Here is a 26,985-nt window from a genome sequence, read left to right on the forward strand (position 1 = left end):
TCTGTCTCATTTCCCTTTCTTCCAACCAGTGTGTTTTGATGCAAATTACACATCCACTCCACCCCTGTCCGTCTCTTCTTTACTCTGCTTCTTTCTATTTATGCTAAAGGAAAGAATGTCCCTCCTTTCAAACATCAAAACTGAGGCCCGTTTCCTTCCTTCTTTTGTTGGGATATTTTTCTGTCAACTGTCCCTCTTAATTGACCCTTCAACTTTCCATCTGGTGATCCTTGTCTTTTCTTAACGCGCGCGCGCACACACACACACACACACACACACACACACACACACACACACCTTGTGGTGGTTTTGTAATGTGTTGACTTGGCTAGGATGAGTAACATTCCCCAGAATTCCCTTTCTTGTATATATCTAGTTAGGGTGGGCCATAGGGAGATTCTTGTGGGAGATTTGGAGGGTAGAAGTGAAGCAGCAGTCATGTTTTAGCTCACACACGTTGTCATTTATCTACTGACTCACCCAGTGGCTGTGAGGCAGCAGATCGGTCTGCAATTGTTCTACCTTCCCCTGTACCTTCCTTCTGCACTCTGATTCCTGGGCCAGGTGTATGTACGGAGCTCATGAGGAAGGCTCCAGCTTTTGCAGGACACCCACACTACTAGGACCAGAGGCAATGAGAACCGACACAGGTTTCTGTCCAGACTTGCAGGGCTCTAGCTCATGTTTGTTGATGCCAGACTGCTCTTGATCTATTCTTGTTTATATCCACCTTCCCTCTGTTTACCCTATGGATTGTGTGTGTGTGTGTGTGTGTGTGTGTGTGTGTGTGTGTACATGTGCATCTCCTAGTAGTTGAATCTCATTGATACTCATCTCTTGACATTTTTAATCTAACACCCTTCAAATTATATGCTACCCACATTATTCCTTTCTTTCATCTTGATATTCTCCAGAATGTAGTTTAAAGTTTTTTAAGTTTATTTGTTTATCTTGAGAGAGAGAGCACAAGCAGGATAGGAGCAAAGAGAGAAGAGAGGAGAGAGAGGAGAGAGAGAATCCCAAGCAGGCTCTGTGCTCTCAGCATAGAGCCCGATGTGGGCTTGAACCCATGAGCCATGAGAGATCATAACCTGAGCCAAAGGCAGACACTTAACTGACTGAGTCACCCAGGAGCCCCCAAAATGTAGTTTATATTCAGTATCTATCTACAACATTTAAATATTTCTCAAAGTGACTAACTGCATGAGAATGCTTTTTAAAATGCAGATCCTGGGGCGTCTGGGTGGCTCAGTTGGTTAAGCATCCAACTCTTGAGTTTTGCTCAGGTCATGATCTTATGGTTAGTGATTTCGAGCTCCACATCAGGCTCTGCACTGAGCATGGACCCTGCTTGGCATTCTCTCTCTCTCTCTCTCTCTCTCCCTCTCTCTCTCTGCATCTCCCCCACTCTCTCAAATACATACATACATACATACATACATACATAAATACAAAAATTAAAAATATAAATAAAATGCAGATCCCTAGACCTGCACCTCCAGCTGGGTTGAATCAGAATTCTGGGAGTAGAGCCTTGGAATATACATTTTGAACAAGCTCTCATCAGATTGTGATGTATATTAAGTATGAGAAACACTGGTTGACCCCTTGTAAGTGAGAAACATTGGTTGACCATTTTTCCCTCACCTTTTTCCCTCTTATGCATCTTCTACATTCCACTTGAAACTTCTCTCTTGAAAGGCCTTTCTTGTTTGTCTAATCCAAATACTTTTTTTCTGGCCTTGGTCCTCTGGAGCAATTGACATTACTGAAAACCCTTTTCTTCTGTTGTTTATGTCCTTATAGGCATATGTACTGATGGCTCTACCCTAAAAAATTTCTGGCCTGTTCTAGTTACTGGGCACCTGCAACTCTAACCTAATTTTCCTCCTTAACTCCCATTCCTTTTTTGTTTCCTTAGCTAGCATTTCCCAATGTCATGTAATAGCTCAATTCAACTGGGAAATGTATTGAACAATTACTGTGTGCCCTGTACTGTACTGGGCTCTGAGAGTATAGATGCGAGTAAAATTCAATCCTTACACTTACAGAGCTCACAGTCTAGTGGTCCGAGAAACTATAGATTACTAATTAAAATTCAGGATAATAAGTGCTTCCAGGGGTGAATAGTGGGTGGTAAGACAGAAGGAAGAGGCCAGGGCAGTATGTTTAGAGGAAGACTTAAATAGTCATCACTCCAGGCAAGTACAGAATTGAGTGAGGATGTTCCAGCAAAAAGAAGAGTCTGGTGAAAAGGTAGAAGGTGTGAAGGATCAAGGTGCACTCTGGGATATGTAAATAATTTGTTTTGCCATATGAGGAAATGGCAAACATGAGACTGAACAAGTAAGCTTTATACACCTTGTTAAGGAGTTTGTCTTTATTCTAAAATGGCATTAGGGAGTTTTAAGCAGCAGAGGAAAATGGGTGACAGATTTGTGTTTTGGAAATACTACTGTGGTAGTGGTGATAAAGGTGGTGATCCTAAAGATATGGGAACCAGTTAAGAGGCTCTTGCAAAATCTAGGTGAGGAATGGTGAGTCCCTGTACCATGTCTGGTTGAAAATGAAGAGTTATCCTTGAGTTGGGGTTGACAGAGGTCATTGTCTGCTTAGAGGATTGGGGGACTTAAAGATAGAGAAGCCTAGGATGTTATGTAAATTTCTGTATGAAGTGAATAGGTTATGTGCATTTATCTGAGATAAGGATGTAAGGAGGAAAGCCAGGTTGGAGTGGGGTGGCAGGACAGGGGATAAGAATGAAGAGTTCAGTTCTGGGTCTATTCAAGTGGAGATGTTTAGAAAACAGGTGAACATAGGGATAAGGAGGCTTGCTCAGGGGGTCCTGGGCCTTGCCAACCTCATTGATGCCCTTCTTTTAGGACACCCCAACCATGGGCACTTGACTGGGCTTTTATATAGAGGAATAACAGCCCAACAAATTAAAACAACCTAACAATTGGACCCCATTTTTTAGCCCTACCCTCCTAAAAACTCTGTTACTCAACATCTCTTTCCTTCCTCTTCCCTATTCTCCCCAGCAACACTGAAGGGGAATTTATGGGAGGTTGAATAATGACCCTTAAAGATATCCATGTCCTGATCCCAGAAACCTCTGAATACGCTACCTTATGTGGCAAAAGGGAATTTGCTAATGTGATTAAATTAAGGATTTAGAGATGGAGAGATTATCCTGCATTATCTGAGTGGGCCAATATAATCAGCAAGGGTCCTTCCAAGAGAGAGGGATGAGGGGCAGAATCAGAAGAGATGTGATGAGGAAAGCAGTGGTTGAGATGACTGCAGGGCCATAAGCCAAGCAATGCAAATGGCATCCTGCAGCTGGAAGAGACAAGGGAATGGATTCTCCACTAGAGCCTCCAAAAGGAACTCTACCTGCTACACCTTAAAAAAATTTTTTTTAATGTTTATTTATTTTTGAAGGAGAGAGAGACAGAGTGTGAGTGGGGGAGGGGAAAAGAGAGAGGGAGACACAGAATCTGAAGCAGGCTCCAGGCTCTGAGCTGTCAGCACAGAGCCTTACGCAGGGCTTGAACTCACAAACTGTGAGCTCATGACCTGAGCCAAAGTCGGACACTTAACAGACTGAGCCACCCAGGCGCCCTGACACCTTGACTTCAGGCCAGTGGGAGACTGAATTTGGACTTTGGATCTCTAGAACAAAAAGATAATACATGTGGGTTGTTTTAAGCCACCAAATTTATAGCAGTCTGTTATAGTAGCAATAGTAAACTAACACAGAGTATAGCAAGAATTGAAGCTGGAGGGCAACACAATGGCCTTAGATGTTAGCACAACTACAACCTCAAACCTGCCTCATAGTGCTAGGTTACAACCTCCCAAAAGGCCCCAGTGCCCAAGTTTATTATTTCTTGGTTAGATAGCAGTAACTAATGCAATGATTCCCCAAGAAATTATACTTTATTGTTATCTCTTTTGCTAATCCAGTGGGTTCCAGACAGTGTGCACTTGGAGGTGATTGGTAGGCCCCACCCTCAGAGTTTGTGATTCAGTAGGTCTCATGTAGGGCCTTTCTGGTAAGCTCTCAGATGATTCTGTTTGTCTGGGGACTACAACTTTGAGAACTATTATAATGTGTGTGTTTGTGTGTGCATGTGCATGTGTGTGTGTGTGTATACATCATATATATATATCTATATATAGATATAGATATATAGATATAGATATAGATATAGATATAGATATAGATATAGATATATATACATCAATGTCCTTTTTCTCACTCTAGGAGTTGCTGTATGGAGTCCTCTCTCCTTTTTTTTTTTTTTATTAGATTATCAATTCTCTTAGGTTTTATTCTTCTTTATATCCTTAGCGTTTAGCAATGTGCTTGACTAAGTAGACATTTCATGAATGCTTGTTGATTCCCTGTGTAGTCCTGTCCTACTTCTGTTCTCTTAAAGTTAAGGACCCAACTCCTTTCAGCAAAAGATTCTATTGCACAAAGCGTTCTTTGAGATGCAGAATTTTTTACAACCCCAGCAAATTTCATTGAGATATAAGCAGTTGCACACTATTTCCAATAAATAGTGCATGGTCCACGGTCTTTTTTTTTTTTTTTTTTATAATCCTGGAAGACTAAGTTAATTATATTTTGGTTGTTGGCAGCTTCTCAATAAGAGATCTGTCAAATGTAATACTATCACAAGCCATTTGGTGACATAAAGAAGAGCAAAATTATGTAAGAAGAATAAACATCTTTCCCCACCGGGGACAGGAAAGGGGGTGAGAAGACAGCCACATTAGTGGTTTAAAATGCTCTTTCTTATGAGAGCTTTCAGGAAAAACAGTGTTGGTTTATACCAGTTAACACTGGGTTTCCAGAGATTATGCAGTTTTGTTTCAGTGCAGCCTTTCCCTAACAGCTCAAAGCTTGACTCTGCCCCAGAACCATTTTCTAGCCTGATGTGACTCCCCAGTTGAGTTCTGCAGAGAAGAGGCTCTCAAAGCAGGTTTTTAATCTTTCATACGTGTTTAGAATTTTTGTGTTAACGTGTCTAGAGACCCTCATGTACCAGAGTCTTCGAATATTCTTTCTAGTTAGTTGGCTTAAAAAATATAACTGGCTATTAGAATATGAATGTGATATCCTATAAAATCATAAAATATAATTACAGTTTTCCTTTGTTATGTAATCGTAGTGATTTATTTTTTAGAATAAGGCTGCATGGTTATAAGGCATATGCTTATACATGATTGACCAGAGAGTACCCACCTGACTTTGCCTCCACTGAACCCAAATACATCTTCAGAATCCTCCTCAACACATTTTCTTATATGGGTAGGAATGTGGACTCTGGAGTTAGAGCTGGGTTTGAATATACACTACTGTAGTTACTAGAGATAAGGCCTTGCTTGGTCAAGGCACTAATCTCTAAGCCTTAGTGTTAGTAAACAGAAGTAATAATAGTACTTCCCTCACAGAGCCCTAATGAGCTTAAATGAGAAAATGCATACACGTATATTCCTTAGCACAGGGCCTGGCACAAAAAGCCTCATAATATTAGCTATTCTTCTCTCTATTATCAAAAGCTATTAAGAATGGGCAAAGGATGGAATTATTTGAGTGCCACCCCTCCCCCATGGTGTTCAGATCATTTCTGGGCAGAGTCTTTATTTGTTAGGTTTCAAAGTTGCTTAACTAACCAGGCTCTATCCCTTTTGGCATGACAACACATTTTAGTGGACACCCCGTTACCTACCCAATTGGGGTACAGCTGTTTGACTCTAAGCCCAGTTTTCCCCGCAGCCTCTCATCTCCTTCAAGCCATCCTGCTCAAATGGTGGTTCAGACTTAGGGGAAGCTGCTGCTACTGTTGTTTGTCACATCCTCTCAATCCTTAGAGGGCTCAGACTGGAACTGAGTCTCCTACAACTTACCCCCTGCTCCTGTCTCTCACTAGAGTTTAAATTTTTTTTTTTTTTTAACGTTTATTATTTTTGGGACAGAGAGAGACAGAGCATGAACGGGGGAGGGGCAGAGAGAGAGGGAGACACAGAATCGGAAACAGGCTCCAGGCTCCGAGCCATCAGCCCAGAGCCCGACGCGGGGCTCGAACTCACGGAGCGCGAGATCGTGACCTGGCTGAAGTCGGACGCTTAACCGACTGCGCCACCCAGGCGCCCCTCTCACTAGAGTTTAAAGATATGAATGCAAAAATTGCTCTTCTATTCAACTTCCCAAGCATATCTTAAACCCATCCATTTCTCTCCATATGCATGCTGCTACTTTTCTAATTCAACACATCATTATCTCTTGCCTGAATTTCTGAAATAGCCTCCTACATGGGCTTTCTCCTTCCATTTTTGCCTCCTTCCCATCCCATCTCCATGTTGGCCAGTTTGATATTTTAAAACTGCAATGCTGACCATGATCCCTGCTTAAAATTCTTCTTCCTAGGTTCTTATAATAAAATATAAAATCAAGAGCCAGGCCTACATGGCCCTTTATAAATTTGGCTCAGCTTATTTCCCCATCCCCATCTCCTACACTTCTCTTCCTCTCTGTCTACATCACAGCTAGACTGACATCTTTCAGATCCTCAATGAGCCAACCTCTTTCCTTTCCCAGGGCCTTTGCACATTCCATTCCTTTTGCCTGAATGATATTCCCCCAACTTCTAATCTGCTCGACTCTGGTTTTCCTGATAGGTTTCAGTTCAGGGGTTCCTTCTTCAGAGAGTCTTTATTCATTCCCACTCCTTAATATGAGTTCTATTCCCACCTGATATTTTTGCCAGACTATTTGTATTTTTTCTCCATAGAGCTTAGCACAATTTGTAATTCTACACATAACTTTTTAGTATTTCTCTCCCCTTCTATATTGTGTGATGTTTGTGTGTTTAGTCTCCCAGCCCAAGAAAAAATCTTATTTATTTATTTATTTATTTATTTATTTATTTATTTATTTATTTATGAGAGAGAGAGAGAGAGAGCGAGAGCATGTGTGTGTGTGGGGGGGGGGGGAGAGGTAGAAGGAGAGAGAGAGAGAGAGAGAGAGAGAGAGAGAGAATCTTAAACAGGCTCATGCTCAGCATGGAGCCTGAGGTGGGGCTTGATCCCACAACCCTAGGGTCATGACCTGAGCCAAAATCAGGAGTCAGACACTCAATCGACTGAGCCACTCAGGGGCCCCTAGCTCAGTAAATCTTTTTTTTTTTTTTTTTTTTTTTCCTAGCTCAGTAAATCTTAAGCAGGTTCTGGTTAGCCTCACAAATGTAAAAGTAGGACCTTTCCCTCTCTTACTGGCATACTGCCATGGTAGATTATAAGGGCCTCACCCTCCTTTGGGGGTGGGTGCTTACTGTATCCTGGTATTTTGCAATGGGGTGCCTGTCCTCATGGAGTGAGCTGGACAAGGAGTGAACTAAGTCCAGGGAGAAGAATGTATTGCTTGAGCTGGAAAGCTGCTTGAAATATTAGAAGAGTAGACAAAGCTTTCTGCAACCAACTGCAACATTTTTGTGACTCAGTGCAGTAAAAATTAACTTCTGCTCACACAAGAACCTAGTGCGGATGTTTCTGATCAGAGTGGCTCTCTTCCAAACAGGGACCCAAGGACCCAGGCTCCTTTTATCTTTTGGCTCTGCCATTTCCTAAGGCCTTGGAGTCCATCATTTATATTTGACAGAACAGGAGAGAGGGATCATGGAGGGTTGCACTGGAAATATTTATGAACAGGATAGGAAGTGGTATATATCGCTTCCCCCCACATCCTTTTGGCCAGAACTCACTGGTTTGTGATATGGTTTCATCTAACTGCAAGGGAGGCTGGGAAATAGAGCCTAACTATATGCCCAAGAAGAAAAGGCAAGCATGGAGTTTGGATGGCTGGAGAAAGGATGGCTGATATGGGCCCAGGTGTGGGTGATAGGTGGTGTTGGCAAATGCATCCTTGACTACCATCTGGTTCCTGGGTGTCCACAAATTCTCCTCACTGTGGCCCTTGACTGACATAGTTCTTATCCATGACCCTTCAGATCTGATTGTCCTTCCTATCCCCACTGGCCTCTATGGAAATTCCCTTGCTTTCCATGTTTCTTTCTCCTTTCAGCTCAGAGAAATCTTTTGTCACTTAGTGGGGTATCTGTGGGAGGTGAAGCTCATGCTAACATATACTCTATGCCTAGTATTACTTTTATTCCTGTAAGTACAGGAAGTCTCTCCTTTTTTCTCTGTCTTCTACTTATTACATCTCTTCCCTGAGACAATAATCAGAGCCTAGCTACTGAAGTGGGAACAGGGAGAGAAAAAAGTAACTATTGAGAGAAAATAACATTGGTTAGTATTTCAAAAACATTGTCCTACAACATATATAAGTTCAATGACGGTAGACACTGTGTCTGTATGTATACCACAATATCTCCAGAATCTAGCAAAGGGACTCAATAAATATTTACTGAATAAACAAATGCACGAATAAGTACCTGAATGTTGTAAGAAGCAGCGTTCCTCACAGATAAACTCCTACATCTTGATTCTTCCATACCTTTCCAGGCTTCTCAAAAGGGAGTGAGTGGTGCTTTTTGGCCCCCACAGGGAGACCAGAGAGAAAGCTGTAGTGACAGTGCTGTGCACTCTGCAAGTTTGACATATTGTCTTATACTTTTATACACACACACACACACACACACACACACACACACACACATATTCCCATATATACTTAGAATGAAAAATAATAATAAATAAAAGTAATACAAGAAAACAGGACAGGAAACAATAATAAAGGGAAGAGGAATAAAAACACCCAGTGCCTGACACATAGGAACCCTATAAATGTTTATTGAATGAGAGAAAAGAAGAAATGCCCAGCTTTCCCCATTCAGGGACTGAAATGGGCAGTTTATGGACATGCATTGAATTCCAATATTCTTTCCTTACAAATTTACTGAAGAGAGCTATGCTTGTAGTCTGGTCATAATGTCACTCTTGTTCCTTAGTAACAGACCAGGTTTGTTTTTATAGCTGATCTGACTCAAGGACTGTGTGAATGCTATCAAATGCTAGAGGAGAGCTAACTCTCATGGCAGGGGACAGCAGGACCAGGAGGAAATGAGATGGTTCCCATCCAACACTGATAAGGAAAATGATGTGCTTTGAGATGGATTCTTTATCACGGGTTCCTCTGCTGATGTTTTTGAAGAGGGAAGAATTCAATGAAAACCTTTTTTCCTTTTTTTTTTTTTTGAAACTTCTCATTAACATTTGTGGCAAACACTATAGGTTGGCACTACCAACTCTCATATCAAACCCCTTCTTTCTGGCCTATTATATGAGCTGGAAAAAAAAACACACCATTCCCAAACTCCGTTGCAGCCAAAGAGACTATGTGATATAATTCTGGATCATGGGACATAAGTGACCCCCCTTCTCTCCCCTCTTTTCTACTTTGAATGGACAAGATGGCAGCAGCTGTAGTTACCATTTGTGACTATGAGGGAGAGGTCAAGAGATGTTGGCCTTCACATTACTGAGCCACTGAACCAATGGTAGCAGACATCTGTCTTTAGACTTTCTCTGTTGTGGGGAAAAATGAATTCCTCTTTGTTCAAAGTCCTGAAATGAAGGATTCTGTCACTTGCAGCCCAAGGTATGTTACTGACAGCTCCTCTTTCTTTTCTTTTCTTTTTTTTCCCAGATAGAAGTAAATAAACCAGCTCTATTTAATAAATATGAAAAAAATTCCACAAAATACTAAAATAAGATTTTAAAATACGGGATTGCAGAATAGGTGAAACAATTTGGAAAAGAACAAAGTTGGAGGACTCACACTGCCTGATATTAAGAGTTACTCTGAAAGGTAAGAATTTATAAAGTCTTTATAAATCAAGACAGTGTGTTATTGGCAAAAGGATAGACACATAGATCAATGGAACACAATACAGCATCCAAAAAAGATGGACTTGCAAAATATTCATCACTGCAGAGCATTTCCTAACAGAGACAATATTCAACAATTTCTATTACCTCTTCTACTTAGAGTTTCAAGTCAGCTCAATTCCCGGTTACTTAGCCTAAGACAAATTGTAATCATAATAAATATGTTTAAGACTAAATTCTACATTAGCCTTTCCTTGACTAGGATACACTTCTCCAATCAGGTCTTCTTGATATTCCCCTCTGATCTCCCTGAAGTCTTAGGAAAATTCCTTTGCCCTTCATGTAAGCCAGTCCAGGCACTGTCCATATACCACCTCTAGTCTGGAACAGGTGCAAGGATTGTTCTTTCTGGTGTTCATGCTTTCCTTTTCCTGCCTTTACTAATTTTCTTTTCCAGACACATCATTCATCTATCTCCCTCCTTCAGTTGTCCTTTGGTTCCACAATTTCCTTCCTTCTTATTTATTTCCCTAAACTGTGAATCAGCTGAAGCCTCCAGTAAGTTATCCTATTCATGAGGTCTGTTCCTTCAACACAAACAGGCCTTATCCGTTATCTATCTGGAGCATTCTTTCCCCACATGTTGGCATGCCCAATCATGTCTGGACATTAAGGTGAATATCTTCTCAAGAAAGCCTTCCTGACTGTTTACTTCTCCACCCTGCATCATTTCACCCAGTTTTTCAATTCTCTTCAAAGCTTTATCAGCCTCTAGCTATCTTGTTCATTACTTTATTTGCTTTATTACTTTCCATTGGTAGCATTTCTATACATTATAATAAAGTAGCAGAAAGACAAATTAAGAAAATAATCCCATTTACAATTGCACCAAATAGAGTAAAATACCTAGGAATATACTTAACCAAAGAGGTGAAATATCTATTCTCTGAAAACTATAAAACACTGATGAAAGAAATTGAAGATGACACAAACAAATGGAAAGATATTTCATACTCATGGACTGGAAGAATTAATATTGTTAAAATATCCTTATTATCCAAAGCAATCTAAAGATTCAATGCAATCTCTATCAAAACAGCAACAGGATTTTTCACAACACTAGAAAAAATACTAAAATTTGTATGGAATAACAAAAGACCCCTGATAGCCAAAACAATCTTGAGAAAGAGAAAAAAAAGCTGGAGATATCACAATTCCAGATTTCAAGATATACTACAAAGCTGTAGTAATCAAAACAGTATGGTACTGGCACAAAAATAGACACATAGATCAATACAACAGAATAGAGAGCCCAGAAATAAACCCAGGCTTACGTGGCCAATTAATCTATGATGAATGAGGCAAGAATATGCAATGATGCAATGAGGAAAATAAATGGTGCTGGGAAAACTGGAGAGCTACATGCAAAAGAATAAAACTGAACCACTTTCTTACACCATACATAAAAATAAACTCAAAAGGATTAAAGACCTAAATGTGAGACCCCAAACCATAAAAATCCCAGAAGAGAACACAGGTAGTAATGTCTCTAACATCAGCCATAGAAATGTCTCTAGATATGTCTCCTAAGTCAAGAGAAACAAAAGCAAAAATAAACTATTGGGATGACATCAAACTAAAAACCTTCTGCACAGCGAAGGAAACCATCAATAAAACAAAAAGGCAACCTACTAAATGAGAGAAGATATTTACAAATGATATTAATTTCCATCTCCCTTTATCTAAAGCTCCATTAAAGCAAGGACTTTATCTGCTAAAAGATGACATTTGTCTTTGGTTTATAATAAATGAGTTAACCTGAGGGGAAAGTCTGTAAGTACAGTGTTCTTGTTTCCTTAGAATAGTCCAGGTTATTTCCATGTCTTATTTACAGCGTTCTCTTTCATTCTCAAATGTGTGCCTGATAGATGGTGAGAATACTTTTCTCTAAGTTTCATTTCTTTGGTGGTAAGCACTAAGAATTCTAACTTTATGTGATCAGTTTATATTAGCGGACATGGCTGTCATTTAGTTTATTTACTCCACCTCGATTCCCTGCTTTAAATCAAGTCTGTATTAAGGCTGAGGGATTCACTATATCAGAGAGGTATGTTTATAAAGAACACTGATCAATTCAAAGGGGTACATGCACCCTTATGTTTATAGCAGAATTATCAACAATAACTTTATTACTATTTTTTATTTCACTTTTAGTTAGCATACAGTGCAATATTGGTTTCGGGAGTAGAATTCAGTGACTCATCATTTACATACAACATCCAGTGCTTATCACAAGTGCCCTCCTTAGTAGCCATCACCCATCTAGCCCATCCCCCACATACCTCCCTCCATCAACCCTCAGTTTGTTTTCTATTGTTAAGAGTCTCTTGTGGTTTGTTTCCCTCTCTTCTTCCCCCACCCCTACCCCATAAGTTCATCTGTTTTGTTTCTTAGATTCCACATATGAGTGAAATCATTTGATATTTGTCTTTCTCTAATTAACTTATTTCACTTAGCTTAATACATTCTAGCTTCATCCATGTCATTGCAAATGGCAACATTTCATTCTTTTTGATGGCTGAATAACATTTCATCGTATATATACATCTTCTTTATCCATTCATCAATCAATGGACATTTGGGCTCTCATAAGTTTGACTATTGTTGATAATGCTGCTATAAACATCAGGGTGCATTTACCCCTTTGAACTGATCAGTGCTGTTTATAACCATACCTCTCTGATACAGTGAATACCTCAGCCTCAATACAGATTTGATTTAAAGCAGGGAATAGAGGTGGGGTAAACAAACTATAAACGACAGCTGTGTCAGCTAATATAAAATTATTTCTTTACTACAAAGATATATTTGACCACTTTTAGTAAATTCAGAACATTCAGCATATGCAAGGCTGATAGTTTATTTAACTGATCCCTTATTAATGAGCATTTCAATTTTTTTCCAATTTTTTCTTTATTAACAGCGTTGTGACATTGAACATTCTTATGTATTTAGCTTTGTATACATGTGCAAAATTTCATCAGGATAAATTTCTACATGTAAAATTGCTGGTTCAAACAGTCTGCAAATTTACAATGCTGATAGTTATTGTCTAGGGCCATTTTAAATAGGAAATTAATATAACAATCACTTCCCTAAAGTAAGCTTGTATTTCAGTTGCAATTTCAGAGTAACACACTTGTATTTTACACACATACAAATCTTCTCTCTCTAATGAAAAATTTTTAGATATCCAAACTATATAATTATGTTTTGCTTTACCAGCTTTCAATTTAATGATTTCTAATGAATGCAATGGAGTGAATTCATGTATTATTAGCAGCGATATGCCTTCTTTGTTAATTTTAGGCTATTTAATGGTCACAGATGGATCTCTAGTTTACACATCTCTCCTTTTTGTAGATAAGAGTCCCAGTGTCTACAAACTTAAGGATATAGTTAGTTGTACACAAAACTCTGAATTAAAGTCAGTCTTTGGGTTTTGTTTTGAATCACAGCATACTGGAGCCATGAGGGATCTTATAGATCTGTAATTGGCATGGCCTAATTTATAGTTTGGGATATAGATAAGGCACCACTCAGGTGGGCTCCCAAAGTTGAACATGTGAACCCTCATATGGCCAGTGAACAGGAAATACCATGTCCTTCCCATATGCCAGAGCCATCATGATCACTTCCACTTCTGCTTCTGGAGTCTCAGTAGAGATGTCCCCTCAAGGCCAGGGGTCTCCACTACCCCCACGAAAGACTGGTGGCTCCCAAGGAACCGCTAGTGCAGACTTTTGCTTGGATCACTGCTCTTCCTTCAGAGGCCAGAGAGAAGATTCCCAGACCTCAGGAGTAAGTTCCACCTGGGGCGGACTCTAGGCAAACCTGGTCTGGATGCCCATTCCTATAGTTCCTCATGTTCCCTCACACAGCCACTTGTCCAGTACTCAAGACTGCTACCTGATTCCTGGGATGGGTCCAGTCCTTGTGGGTACTGATTTACAGCCTCCTTTTTGAATTCCTAAGTCTGTGCAGAGGCTGGGCTGGCAGTCCTACTTTTTTCTCCTTGATGGTGAGTTTATCTGATGGGTCTTGTGGTCATTCTCTGACTTTGAGCCTTGCTCAGGGCAACCTCCAGTCCACTCCAACTAGTTTTAATTTCTGAAACAAAGTGTTGGGGTCCTGATGCCTTCCCACCCTCATCCTCAAGAGTATCTTGGGCTCCAACTGTAATCTTCAGGCTGCAGATCTCAATACTTTCTCTTTCCCTCACACACAGATATTAAATTCTATTTTATCCATCCATCCCACTGGAGATCATGTAAGTGCAGCCCTCTCATGTTAAAAATGAGGAAACTGAGGCACAGGGGAGTAACTTACCTGGGTCATACACCTGGTCACTATAGACCAGAGATAAGGACCTTGCTTTCTAAATCATAACTCAGGGCTCTGTTATTTCCTTTGAGATGTTTCTCTTTTGTGGTTTTTCTCTGGTGAGTTTTGAAATCCTAAGCCATTTACTCTCTAGCATTCTTGGCCACATTCCACACCACCCAGCTGAAATATACTTAGACATGCTGCATACCTTTTTATTTACCTAGTAGTGATTTCCAGAGTCAAAACCAAAACGGTCATTAAAATCAGCTGCTCTTTCAGAAAACCCGCATTATTATTCCCCTTCATTAGGGTAGAATAATCAAGGGCTAGTGAAGAGCATATTCATTGCCCCAGAATGTGCTTTGCTGCTTCTCTGTGATCCAGTGACTCTAGAAAATACTTACGCTGCAGCCCAGCCTTTGGCACATGTTTCCTTTCATCATCTCCTCTGGACTCTTCATTAGGTCAACCTTTTGGGGTGTTTTCAGTTCTGTCTCATCCTAAACAAACATTTGTCACTTGATGGACAGCTTAGGGAAGCAACTGGAAAGCAATTAGAAAGGTAAGAAATCATTCTGACAAGCAATCTCAATCCACCAAGTCATGGTTCGTATCTTCGGTGTTGGAATCCTCATCTACGGCCTGGAATTCCAGACACAGTCTCATTCCTCAGGCTGATGGCTAGCTTTGGGTGGGGGTGTAGAGTTTGAGAGTGTCCAGGTCATGGAGGGGGGGGGGAAGGGAAGGGTAGTAGGAGTGTTTATATTTAGAAGTTCTTCTCCTGAGGAATTTTATTTCAGTCTTAATGGAATTTAAACCCTCTCCTTTCCCCTTCCTCTCTTTTTAGTTTAGTCCCTGCAGCTATTTCCAATTTTCCACTTTCTCTCCAGCTGCTTTTGGGGAGGGGTGCTTTTCCCCGTATGCTCCTCCCCTCCCCAGTCTCCATCCTCTCTCTGCCTGCAAAAGGGGTTCCCTACCTTTCGGGACTTCTTGCTCCCCAAGTTCAGCTCTTCGTGTTGCGTACCTGCTGAATTCTGTGGTTCAGGTTGTGCAGATTGTTGTGTTAATCCTCCAATCAGTTTTCTAGGTATGTAGAATGGCTTAGTGTTGGTCTGGCTGTATTTCATGGACGTGAGACACACAAAAAGCTTCCATGCTGTTCTGCCATCTTGGCTCCCCCAGGAATTTTATTTCAAAAAGTCTGGAGATTGTCGGAATATGAGTAGTTAACCTGCCTAACATTGGATCAGACTGCCAGCAAGCATTGTGTCAGAATGCCATTCTACAAAGACAGCTTCCAGAACTTCCTGAAAAGTACCTTTTAAGAAATCATGTTTCTATCTTGATTTATCTTTATTAGTTGACATGCAGAGAAGACTTAATTCTCTAGGTTTGTACCCATAATTTTACTTAACGTGGAAATCCCACTTTCTGTTTTCCATATTGGCTCATCTCTCTCTAAGAGAGAGGTTCTCAGCCCTGGCAGCACATTGAATCAGCTGGGGAACTTTTAGAAATTGCCAGTTCCCTGGAAACACCCCAGAGCAATGAAATCATCCCCACTGGGGGGGGTGGGACCTAGGCGTCAGTACATTTTAGAAGTCTCAGATGATTTCTGTTGTGGAGTTTAGGTGCCTAGAAATTACTACCTACAGGCAACAATTTGCCTGAATGCTGAACTCTAAGCTTTGTGGGGGTAAAAACTGGTTTGTTTACCCTCTCTCATCCCTGACACCTGTAATACCTCCTGACCCATGAGTAGTAAGTATTTACTGATGGAAGGAATTCATGCTTATTTTGAACTTCATGAAGATGTAGATAAAGCAATGCTGTCCCTTTGGGGTGCCTGGGTGGCTCGGTCGGTTAAGCGTCCGGTTATGATCTCGCAGTTCATGTGCTCAAACCCCACATTGGGCTCTGTGCTGACAGTTTAGAGCCTGGATCCTGCTTCAGATTCTGTGTCTCCCTTTCGCTCTGCCCCTCCCCTGCTGCTCTCTCTCTCTCTCTCTCTCTCTCTCTCTCTCTCACAAAAATAAATAAACATTAAAAAGAAGAAGAAGAAGAAATGCTCTCCCTTTTACCTAGGGATAATGTTGCACATCTATAGTCATGGCACTAGATTCATATTAGAAGCTTCTATGTACCCTGATTCTTAAATTACAGGATCATGAAAGGTTTATGGTCCGGGGAGAGAGCTCTGATTTGCCAGGGCTATGGGGACAACTAGGGGCATCAGGACCGTGGCTGTTTACCAACTGGAATGAAAGTAGTTTAATATTTTAACATAGGTCCTCTTGTACTCATGTATAAACAGGCCACAGTGGTTTGGTTTTGGTCCTTATGTTGCCAGGGGTTTCCTAGTCCCAAAAGCTGTATGTGATCTGGTGCTGTCCATTCTCTGACTTGTCATTGTCCTCTTCCTTTTCCTTGCACTCCAACCACACTGGCTTTCTCTGTGTTCCTTGAACACTGTCAAATGCCTTCTTGCCTGAGGGTCTTTGCACTTGCTGCTCAGTCTGCTGGAACATTTTCCCAATGGGAGGAGCTGCCAAGTCACGTTGCAAAGGGCATAGAAACAAACATGGGAATGACAGCAGCCAGTTTGGCAAACAGTCTACCACATGGCGCCTTTAGGGAAAATATTCAGTCTCTTAGATAAAATGCTCAGCACCTCAGATTTCTCTTCTCTCTCTCTCTCTCTGTCTCTTTTTCTCTATGAGTGCTCGAAAACATTCTATTTTGGCTGCCAGAATCTGAATATTGACTATTTTTCTTTATGTTTCTGCAATAAATCTAATTGTCTTTCCTCTCATTTCTACTCCATACTCCCTGTCTACCTCCTTCTCCAGATAAATGCTTTATAGTGGCTAAGGAGATGCTTCATATGAAAATAGAAAGGAGAAATACACATTTAATGGCTTAAGATATTATTCCAGTTACAGTAGTTACTCACAATGGTCTCAGGCAATGGGCTGAGTACTTCCTACACATTGTCTCATTTGATCTTCACAAGAGCTCATCTTACACATAAGGAAACTGAGACCTTGAGTGGTTGGAGAAACATTTACTAGGTAAATGGTGAAGCAGGATTTGACCTGAGGACTGCCTGACTCCATTGCCCATGCTCTTTGTCCTTACACTCTCTTGTGTTTCTCTCTGTCAGATCATCATCTGTAATGTCCCCTTTATAAAGCTCTAAAATTCCTATGTGTTTAAAGCTTGTTTACTGCTCTAAGAAGTATGCACTAAGAGCATACTGCCTGGCTAAAATTTAAAAGACAGCAAAAAGAAGCGTGACACAGAGAGTGATTGCCATTACAATGGCGAACAAATCACAGACGAATAATAGGAAAGCCTCCATACAGAAGGTTTTTATTAATCCACGGAAGTGGCAGTGATATTTCACCATGAAGCACAAGTTAGCAAGAATGGGCCACCAGTCTGAATTATATTTGAGTATCTTATCTTCATGTTGGACACATGAGCAAGGGTACATATTATATGCATGATTATTTTTCTTTGGGTTAAGGCATGTTGTTGATGCAATAAATTTCTCTTGGGGCATAGTATCCCATTTAGGCTTCTCACAAAACCATGGCTTCCTAGTCCTAAATTCAACATTGTTGAAAAAGATGTTTCTTCACAGATTCTATCATTTATACTTAATCCTAAATTATTAATACTTTAAATTTATTCCTAAGGAGTTGCTATTTTACTTTCTAACTATTCAAGGGGGAGATTTGAGTGGAAAAAATGTTAGCATTTATTTATTTTTTTCTTGTACCATGATGTTAAAAAATAATGACAAAATGTGGTCCCTGGACCAGCAACATACAGATTACCTAGGAAACCTGTTTGAAATACAAATTCTTGGGACTCACCCTAGACCATATGTGGTCTCCTAGAAGCCATGTAGTTTCAATTTTTGTATTTAGGTTTATAGTTCATCTCATATTATATTTTTCCATATACTTATCCAGTTGTACGAGCATCACTTATTTAAAAGACTTTTGTCCAAAATCAATTGACTCTAAATGTGTGGTCTATTTCTGGTCTCTTTAATTTGTTCCATTAATCTATTTATCCTTTACCAATACCGCACCATCTTGATTACTGTACTTTTATAATAACTCTTGAAATCATGTGGGGTGAGTGTCTGACATAGTTCTTTTTTCTCCATTTCCTTAGGTCATCTTTAATTTCTCTCAGCAATGTTTTGTGGGTTTTGGTGCATAGGACTTGCATGTCTTTTGTTAAATTTATTCCTATTTTACATACATATATAAACCATCACTACCATCCATCTCCAGAACTCTTTTCATCTTCCCAAGCTGAGGTTCTGTACCCATTGAACACTAAATCCCCTATTCTTCCCTCCCCCTTCCCCCCAGCAACCATCATTCTACTGTCTGTTTCTATGAACTTGACTACTCCAGGTGCTCCATATAAGTGGAATCATATAGTATCTGTCCTTCTGTGACTGGCTTATTTCACTTTACATAATGTTTTCAAGGTTCATCCATGTTGTAGCAGGTGTCAGAATTTTCTTTCTTTTTTAAGACTGAATAATATTCTATTGTATGTATTTTCCATATTTTGTTTATTCATCCATCTATGGATTCTTGGGCTGATTCTACTTTTTGGCTATTATGAATAATGCTGCTATGAATATGAGTGTACAAATATCTGTTTGAATTCCTGCTTTCAATGCTTTTTAGTATATACTTAAAATGGTATCTTTAAGACTCTTTTTTCCAAATGTTTAATGACAAAATATAGAAATACACTAATATAACACTGTAAACACTGTATGTTAACTATAGTGGAATTAAAAATAAAAAATAAAATGAATTAAAAATTTAAAAATTTAAAAAACAAAATATAGAAATAATTGATTTCTTATAAAGAGCTCACCAAACTCCACACCTGAAAAACAAATAACCCAGTGAAGAAATGGGCAGAAAACATGAATAGACACTTCTCTAAAGAAGACATCCGGATGGCCAACAAGCACATGAAAAGATGCTCTACGTCGCTCCTCATCAGGGAAATACAAATCAAAACCACACTCAGATATCACCTCATGCCAGTCAGAGTGGCCAAAATGAACAAATCAGGAGACTATAGATGATGGAGAGGATGTGGAGAAATGGGAACCCTCTTGCACTGTTGGTGGGAATGCAAACTGGTGCAGCCACTCTGGAAAACAGTGTGGAGGTTCCTCAAAAAATTAAAAATAGACCTACCCTATGACCCAGCAATAGCACTGCTAGTAATTTACCCAAGGGATACAGGAGTACTGATGCATAGTGGCACTTGTACCCCAATGGGGGGTGGGAGGGAGGGGAGGGAGGGGAGGGTGGGTGATGGGTATTGAGGAGGGCACCTTTTGGGATGAGCACTGGGTGTTGTATGGAAACCAATTTGACAATAAACTTCATATATTGAAAAAAAATAAATAAATAAAATTCTACCCTTAGAAAGGAGGCATTATGGAATCAATGGCACAAGTTGGTGAATAGAAGAGGTATCTTTTAGTCGAGCTAAGGTTGCTAACTGAGTCAGAAATATTAGCAGGGTTATGTGTCGTATTCAAAATATAAGCAAATCACTCACAGGTATCTTCAGTGTTCTCAGTGCTGGCAACTTTTAAAAAACTCAAATGAAAAATATATTAAAATAAACAAACAAACAAACAAAAGAAATAATTGATTTCTGTATATTGATATTGTATCCTGTGCCTTTGAGAAATTCAATGATTAATTCTACCAGTTGTTTAGTAGATCCTTTAAATTTTATGCATATAGTCTTGTTGAGTGTGAATAAAGATAATTTTACTTCTTCCTTCCAAACTTTATGCCTTTTACCTGTTTTTCTTGTTTTAGTGCATGGCTAACACCTTATGGACAATGTTTAGGAAAAGTAATGACAGCAGATATCCTTGCCTTGCTCCCAATCTTAGGGTGAAAGTGTTTAGTATTTCACCATTAGGGAAAACATTAGTTGCATGTTTTTTCTTAGTACCTTTAATCAGATGGAGGGATCTCTTCTATTCCTGCTTTGATGAGAGTTTAAAAAAACACTTTATAAAGGTATAGTCGATATACAAAAAATTGCATATGTTTAATGTATAAGGATACCTTGTTTTTTTGCACTTTGCTTTATTGTGCTTCACAGATACTGAATTTTTTATAAATCGAAGGTTTGTGGTAACCATGTGTCAAGCAAGTCTATCAGTGTCATTTATCCAAAAGCATTTGCTCATTTTGTGTTTTTTTGTGTGTCCCATTTTGGTAATTCTCAGAATATTTCAAACTTTTCCCTATTATTGTATTAGTACGGTAATCTGTAATTAGTGGTTACAACTCACTGAAAGTTCAGATGATGGTTAGCATTTTTTAGCAATATTCTTTAATTGAGGTACATACATTGTTTTTTTAGACATAATGTTCCTGCACATTTAACAGACTATAGTATAGTGTAAATAGAAATTTTATATGCACTGGGATACCAAAAAACCCACTTGACTCACTTTATTGTGATATTTGCTTTATTGCAGTGGTCTGGAACTCAACCTATCGTATCTCTATGGAATACCCATATACAATTTGATGAGTCTGACATACACCTTTGAAACAACAATCAAGGTAATAAACATAACCATAATCTCCAAAAGTTATCATATGTGTACACTGAATTTTGCCAAATGCCTTTTCTGTGTTTATTGAAAAATTCCCCAGCAAAGGGCAATGAATTTTATGATCCGATTCCTAAGTAAGGTGAAAGTCCCAAATGCTTTGTGCATTTTACTGCCTGAACAAAATTAAGATTTATAAACTAATAAAGAAGAGAGAGAATGGGTGTTGTAGTGGCAATCAACAGTAATGTTCATAACACACGTTATGACTCAATTTTAGAATTTTGTGTAAGTTATACTGCAACTAAATTAATAGAATAATTTGCTATATTTGACATATTGTTTCACCCATCTACCCTGCTCATGCAGTCAAACTTGTCTTTCTAAAATACAGATCTGACTATTTTACAACTTTGCTCAAAAAACTTGCTGGCTCCCTAACTACAGAACAAGTTCCATAGCATGGCATCCAATGCCTTTCTGGATTGGGTTCCATGTTGTCTTTTTAGTAGTATCTTTCAGTGCCTTGTCACCCAACATTTGCTCTTCCTCTGACATGCTGTGCATTCCTGTGTCTATCATTGCTGGTAATGCCTTTGCCCTCCTTATGTACTCCACAATCCACTCATCTCTCAAGACCCAAGCTCAAATGCTGCCTCTTCCATGAGTATACTGTGGAATATTCTTCCACAGTATTTCCAGTTGCTATAGATCTCTATTATCTCTGTGCTCCTATTGTACTGGTAATGCTCTCTTGTTGGACATAGTGGAAAATTTGTTTGGATTATGTTTTCCTCAGCTGTGTGGCCCCACACTGCTTCATATAGGGATGGCAGATATTACAGAAGCCACAAGTCTCCATTTGTGAGCCCATGGAAGGTATTACTAAATGATTACAGCATGATTTTCCACCAAGCCTAAATGGACTTAAAGGCACCTCAGAACATTATTAATTTATTATTAATGAATGATCTAGGCATTTATTGGATTAAATTCATTGGATTAAATGAGAACTGCATTAAATGAAAACTATCTTTAGTTAAATTTATGGCCTCGTTCATAACAAAAGCCTAATTCTTTGGTTAGTTGAAGTGAATTTCACTGCATAGACCCCAGGGGTGGTTTCCACCAGGGACTAAATTTATTTGGGCGAGAGTAGGAAAATAGAGGATTATAGCATATTATAGAACCATAGCATTATAGCATGTGGAGGAACTGGCCACATGGAAGGAATCTGTTAGTAAGAGTGACAAGCTCTTGCTGAAGGGAGGCCAGGCTGTCAGACCGATTTCATTTTCTTCTCAAGAAACTCACCAGGAGACCCTGTTATTTTCTTGGTTTAGAATCTGAGAATCAGATAAAGCTCTGTATAAACTGTGTGTAAGGTCATACCCTGGGAATCTCATGGGCCAAGGGGAGGAGTGAGAGTGTTTCCAAATGCCACAATCCATTTCATTACTGTGGGGCAAACTTCTATCAGACATGGCCTTAAGTTCCCCCCTGGGACTAGCAGGTGTCTACAGCAAATAGAATCCTTTAAACCATGCAGACATCAGTCTGACTAATGTTCAAAAGTCAGTTTGGGAAATGACAATCATTTGGGGTTTCTTTGAAGAGAAGAGTTTTGACTCTTTGTCAAGTTCTTGGAAACCATACGAAGGCTATACTGTCCAAGCTCATGACCATTAGCCACATTAAAAAAAATTTTTTTTAATGTTTATTTATTTTTGAGAAACAGAGAGAGACAAAGCATGAGCAGGGGAGGGGCAAAGAGAGAAGGAGACACAGAATCCGAAGCAGGCTCCAGGCTCTGAGCTGTCAGCATAGAGACCAACAAGGGGCTCGAACTCATGAACCGTGAGATCATGACCTGTGTTGAAGTTGATGCTCAACCAATGGAGCCACCCAGGCGCTCCTTCCACTTTTTTGTTTTAATTAAAAAAATTTTTTTAAGTTCATTTAGAGACAGAGAGAGAGAGAGAGAGAGCGAGCATGGGTGCATGTGTGCATGAGCAGGTGAGGGGCAGAGAGAGGGGAAGAGAATCCCAAGCAGGCTCCATGCTGTCAATGTGGAGCCCAACACAGGGCTCTATCCCACTAATGGTGAAATCATGACCTGAGCTGAAATCAAGAATCAGACACTTAACCAACTGGGCCACGCAGGCACTCCACATTTTGTTTTTAAATTTAAGTTTGTTAAATTTAAATAAAATTAAAACTTTAGTTCCTCAGTCACACTAGCCACATTTTAAGTGCTCAACTAACCACATGTGGCTTGTGGCTACCACATCAGACAGATTTCCATCATTTCAGAGTGTTCTAGTGGACAGCACTCATATAAGGCCTCCTGTAAAAAAACTTGAACTCCTTTGCACTGTAGTTTCTGCAGAAAGTTTTGCTTTGCAAGGACCAATTATATTTTTTGGTATTTCTATTATTTATATCATGTAACTATTTTATTTATGTTTATTTCACCTAAATAGGTGCTTTTCTCTTTCAAGGCCTTTCTGTTTAAGTTTCATTTGAGAAAAATATCACGGAACTATTTATTCCCCATAGTTGGAGGCCTGTTTGGTAAGCAGGATTCTATTATTTATCTTCCATTATTTCTTTATGGTGGTTAATATCTTCCCTGATCCCTATGAGTTCCTTTTTGTAAACCTCTGCTTGCTAAGTCGGCTATGTCTCGCATGGTTGTTTGAATTTAAATTACCTGCCATTTTGCCTTACTAAGGGAGATGTAGTGAATTCAGTCATTAAAGTAAGGGTCTATTGGGAAATAATGTGCCATAAGGCTCCTATCTATTCTGACATTTTTATTCTTGCCTCCTCTCCCACATTAAATAAAAGCTATTGTATATAGGGAGATGCATTAAAAATAGGCCACACAATACAATGTGGATAAAGCTTTCACATTGGTTTTAAATGGGGTTCATTTGAAATGACTTTAATCTTGGTTATGGTGGCTATTCAATATAGCATTCTGTTACAACTCAAAGCTTTGTGTTTATTTTATTTATTCCTATGAAGATAAGAATAAATGTTTTTAATACTTTTAAGTAAGGTGAAATATAAATAAACAGAAATAAAATGCATTGTGGCCTAGGAGATAAAATCTAATCTCTATTTCTACTTCTATGGTTCTATAGATTATCATCTTTCCTTGCAATTTCCTACTAAGGCACTTCTTTGAATAAGGTCTGGATTGGCTACTTAGTATTCACATATTTTCTTTATCCACATGATGCGGAGGCTAAAAACCTGGTTTATATTTGGACAAAATAAACCCAAGCTTTCCCTTTCTGGTTCCATCGTTGTCACCACCACCCCTCTTCAGAGGCCCCTGTAGAGGGATGGTGTATTATACAGATGGCTTTGAATCCCAGCTCCACCCTTCCTGGCTATGTAGTGGACCACAAAAGTTACTTAATATTGTGTACTTTGTCTTCTTCGTCTTGAAGATGAGTTAGATTTCCAAACCTACATTATTGGATCTTCCAGAGATTTAATTAAAACCCTTAAAAGAGTGCCATTATTTTTCACTTGGGTTTCAAGTCTAAGAATCATTTTTCTGTGATTTTAAACTTTTAAAATTGAAATGTAATTACTATGGTCTGAATGGTTGTGTCCCCCCAAAATTCACATGTTGAAATCCTAGCACCCAATGTAGTGGTGTTAGGCAGTAAGGCCTTTGGGAGGTGATTAAGTCATGAAGGGTTTACCTGCATGAGTGAGATTAATGTCCATATAAAAGAGACCCCAGAGAGAGTTCCCTTGTTCCTTCCACCACATGAGACACAGCAGTTTGCAGCCCACAAGAACCTGACCATGCTGGCAGCCTGAGCATGGAGAACTATGGGAAGTAAATTTCTGTTGTTTATAAATTATCTGATCAGTGGTATTTTGCAGCTAACACAACATTTTACGTATAGTGAAATGCACTGATCTTAAGTATACAGTTTGATGAATTTTGATAAATGCATATAGCATATAACCCACTATCAAGATATAAGAGATTTCTATCTCCCTATTAAGTCCCCTTAGTGCTTTCCCAATCAGTCCCTGCTCCTTCCCAACACACACACACACACACACACACACACACACACACACACACACACACAGCAATCACTATTGATTTTATTGCCAGAGCTTATTTTTGTCAGTTCTAGAATTTCATCTGAATGTAATCATAGAGTGTGTATTCTTTTATATCAGGCTTTTCTCATTTTCTGTAGTAAATTATTTATCTGATATTTATCTCTAGCATTATATTTTTATAATATTTAATTAATAATTATGTATAAGGTCACAGATCACATATGGGAAAAATTGGAATTTCTTTAAAATTGAAATATAAACAAAAAGCAAATGACCTAAAACATAGCTTATTTTTTGATATGCTATTGTGTTTGTGTGTTTTTATTTTTATGATAATGTCTTTAGTTTGCCTTAGTTTATTTCTCATGCAAGTTTTTTTAAAGAATTAATTCACATAAAGTATACTTATCATGCTATGAAAACATTACTATTATGTAATTCCAGAATATTTTAATCACTCTCAAAAGAAATCCCATACCCACTAGCAATTGTTCTCCACTCCCTCCCACTCAGCTCCTAGGAGTCACTAATTTACTTTTTGTTTCTATAGATTTGTCTCTTCTGGACATTTCATATAAATGGAATGCTAAAGTATGTGGGCTTTTGTGTCTGGCAATTTTCACTTAGCATGATATTTTCAAGGTTACCCATTGTGTAGTACATATTAGTAGAGCTGACCCTTGAACAACACTGGGATTAGGGGCACCAACCCCCTGTGCAGTTGAAAATCTATGTATAACTTTTGACTCCTCACAAACTTAACTGCTAGGAGCCTACTGTTGACTAGATGCCTATTGATAACAAAAATAGTTGATTAACACATATTTTGTATATTATAGCATTATATACTGTATTCTTTTTTAAAATATTTTTTAATGTTTATTCATATTTTGAAAGACAGAGACAGAGCATGAGTGGGGGAGGGCAGAGAGTGAGGGAGATACAGAATCTGAAGCAGGCTCCAGGCTCTGAGCTGTTAGCACAGAGAGCCCAACACAGGGCTTAAACTCATGAACTGTGAGATCATGACCTGAGCTGAAGTCAGCCACTCAACTGACTAAGCCATCCAGGCACCCCTATACTGTATTCTTACAATAAAGTAAGCTTGTGGAAAGAGTTATTAAGAAAAACATAAGGAAGAAAAAATATACTTACAGTACTGTGCTGTATTTATTGGGAAAAAATCCACTATAAGAGAACCTGCACAGTTCAAACCTGTGTTGTTGAAAGGTCAACTGTACTTTATTCCTTTTTATACACGAATAATATTGCACTGTATGGATATTGCCACATTTTGCTTATTCAGTCATCAGTTGGTAGAAATTTTGACTTTTGCTACTTTTTGGCTATTTTGAATGTTGCTTGTGCTTATCAAGATGATGAAGATACATAGATCAATAGAACAGAATAGAGAGCCCAGAAATAAACCCACACTCATAAGGTCAATTAATCTATGATCAAGGAGAAAAGAATATGCAATGGGGGAAAAACAGTCTCTTCAACAAATGGTGTTGGGAAAACTGGACAGCTACATGCAAAAGAATGAACCTGGACCACTTTCTTATGCCACACACAAACATAAACTCAAAAGGGATTAAAGACCTGTATGTGAGACCTGAAACCATAAAACTCTTAAAAGAAAACCCAGGCAGAAATTCTTGGTCATTGGCCATAAGGATATTTTTTATGGACCTGTCTTCCCAAGCAAGGGAAACCAAAAGCAAAAATAAAACATTGGGACTACATCAAACTAAAAAGCTTTTGTACAGCAAAGGAAACCATCAACAAAATGAAAAGGCAACCTACTGAATGGGAGAAGATATTTGCAAATGACGTATCCAATAAGGGGTTAATATCCAAAATACATAAAGAACTGATACAATTCAACATCAGAAAAACACAAATCATCTGATTAAAAAGGTGGCAGAGAACCTGAATAGACATTTTTCCAAAGAAGACATCCAGATGGCCAGCAGACACATGAAATCATGCTCAAC

The 26,985-nt window shown here is 39.0% G+C and overlaps 1 long non-coding RNA gene across 1 annotated transcript in view; it reads left to right on the plus strand.

The window, feature by feature from the left end:
• The window catches only part of LOC147577162 (uncharacterized), a 230,659-nt gene that overhangs the window by 70,903 nt on the left and 132,771 nt on the right, over positions 1 to 26,985 (plus strand). Inside the window, exons 2-3 of the long non-coding RNA XR_015255760.1 lie at positions 9,683 to 9,844; positions 20,810 to 20,897. This is a non-coding gene — a long non-coding RNA (uncharacterized LOC147577162). The remainder of the gene's footprint in view (positions 1 to 9,682; positions 9,845 to 20,809; positions 20,898 to 26,985) is intronic.

The sequence above is a fragment of the Puma concolor genome, chromosome C2, assembly GCF_028749965.1.
Source record: "Puma concolor isolate L17-30 chromosome C2, mPumCon1.1.hap2, whole genome shotgun sequence".
In the NCBI taxonomy this organism is placed as follows: domain Eukaryota; kingdom Metazoa; phylum Chordata; class Mammalia; order Carnivora; family Felidae; genus Puma; species Puma concolor.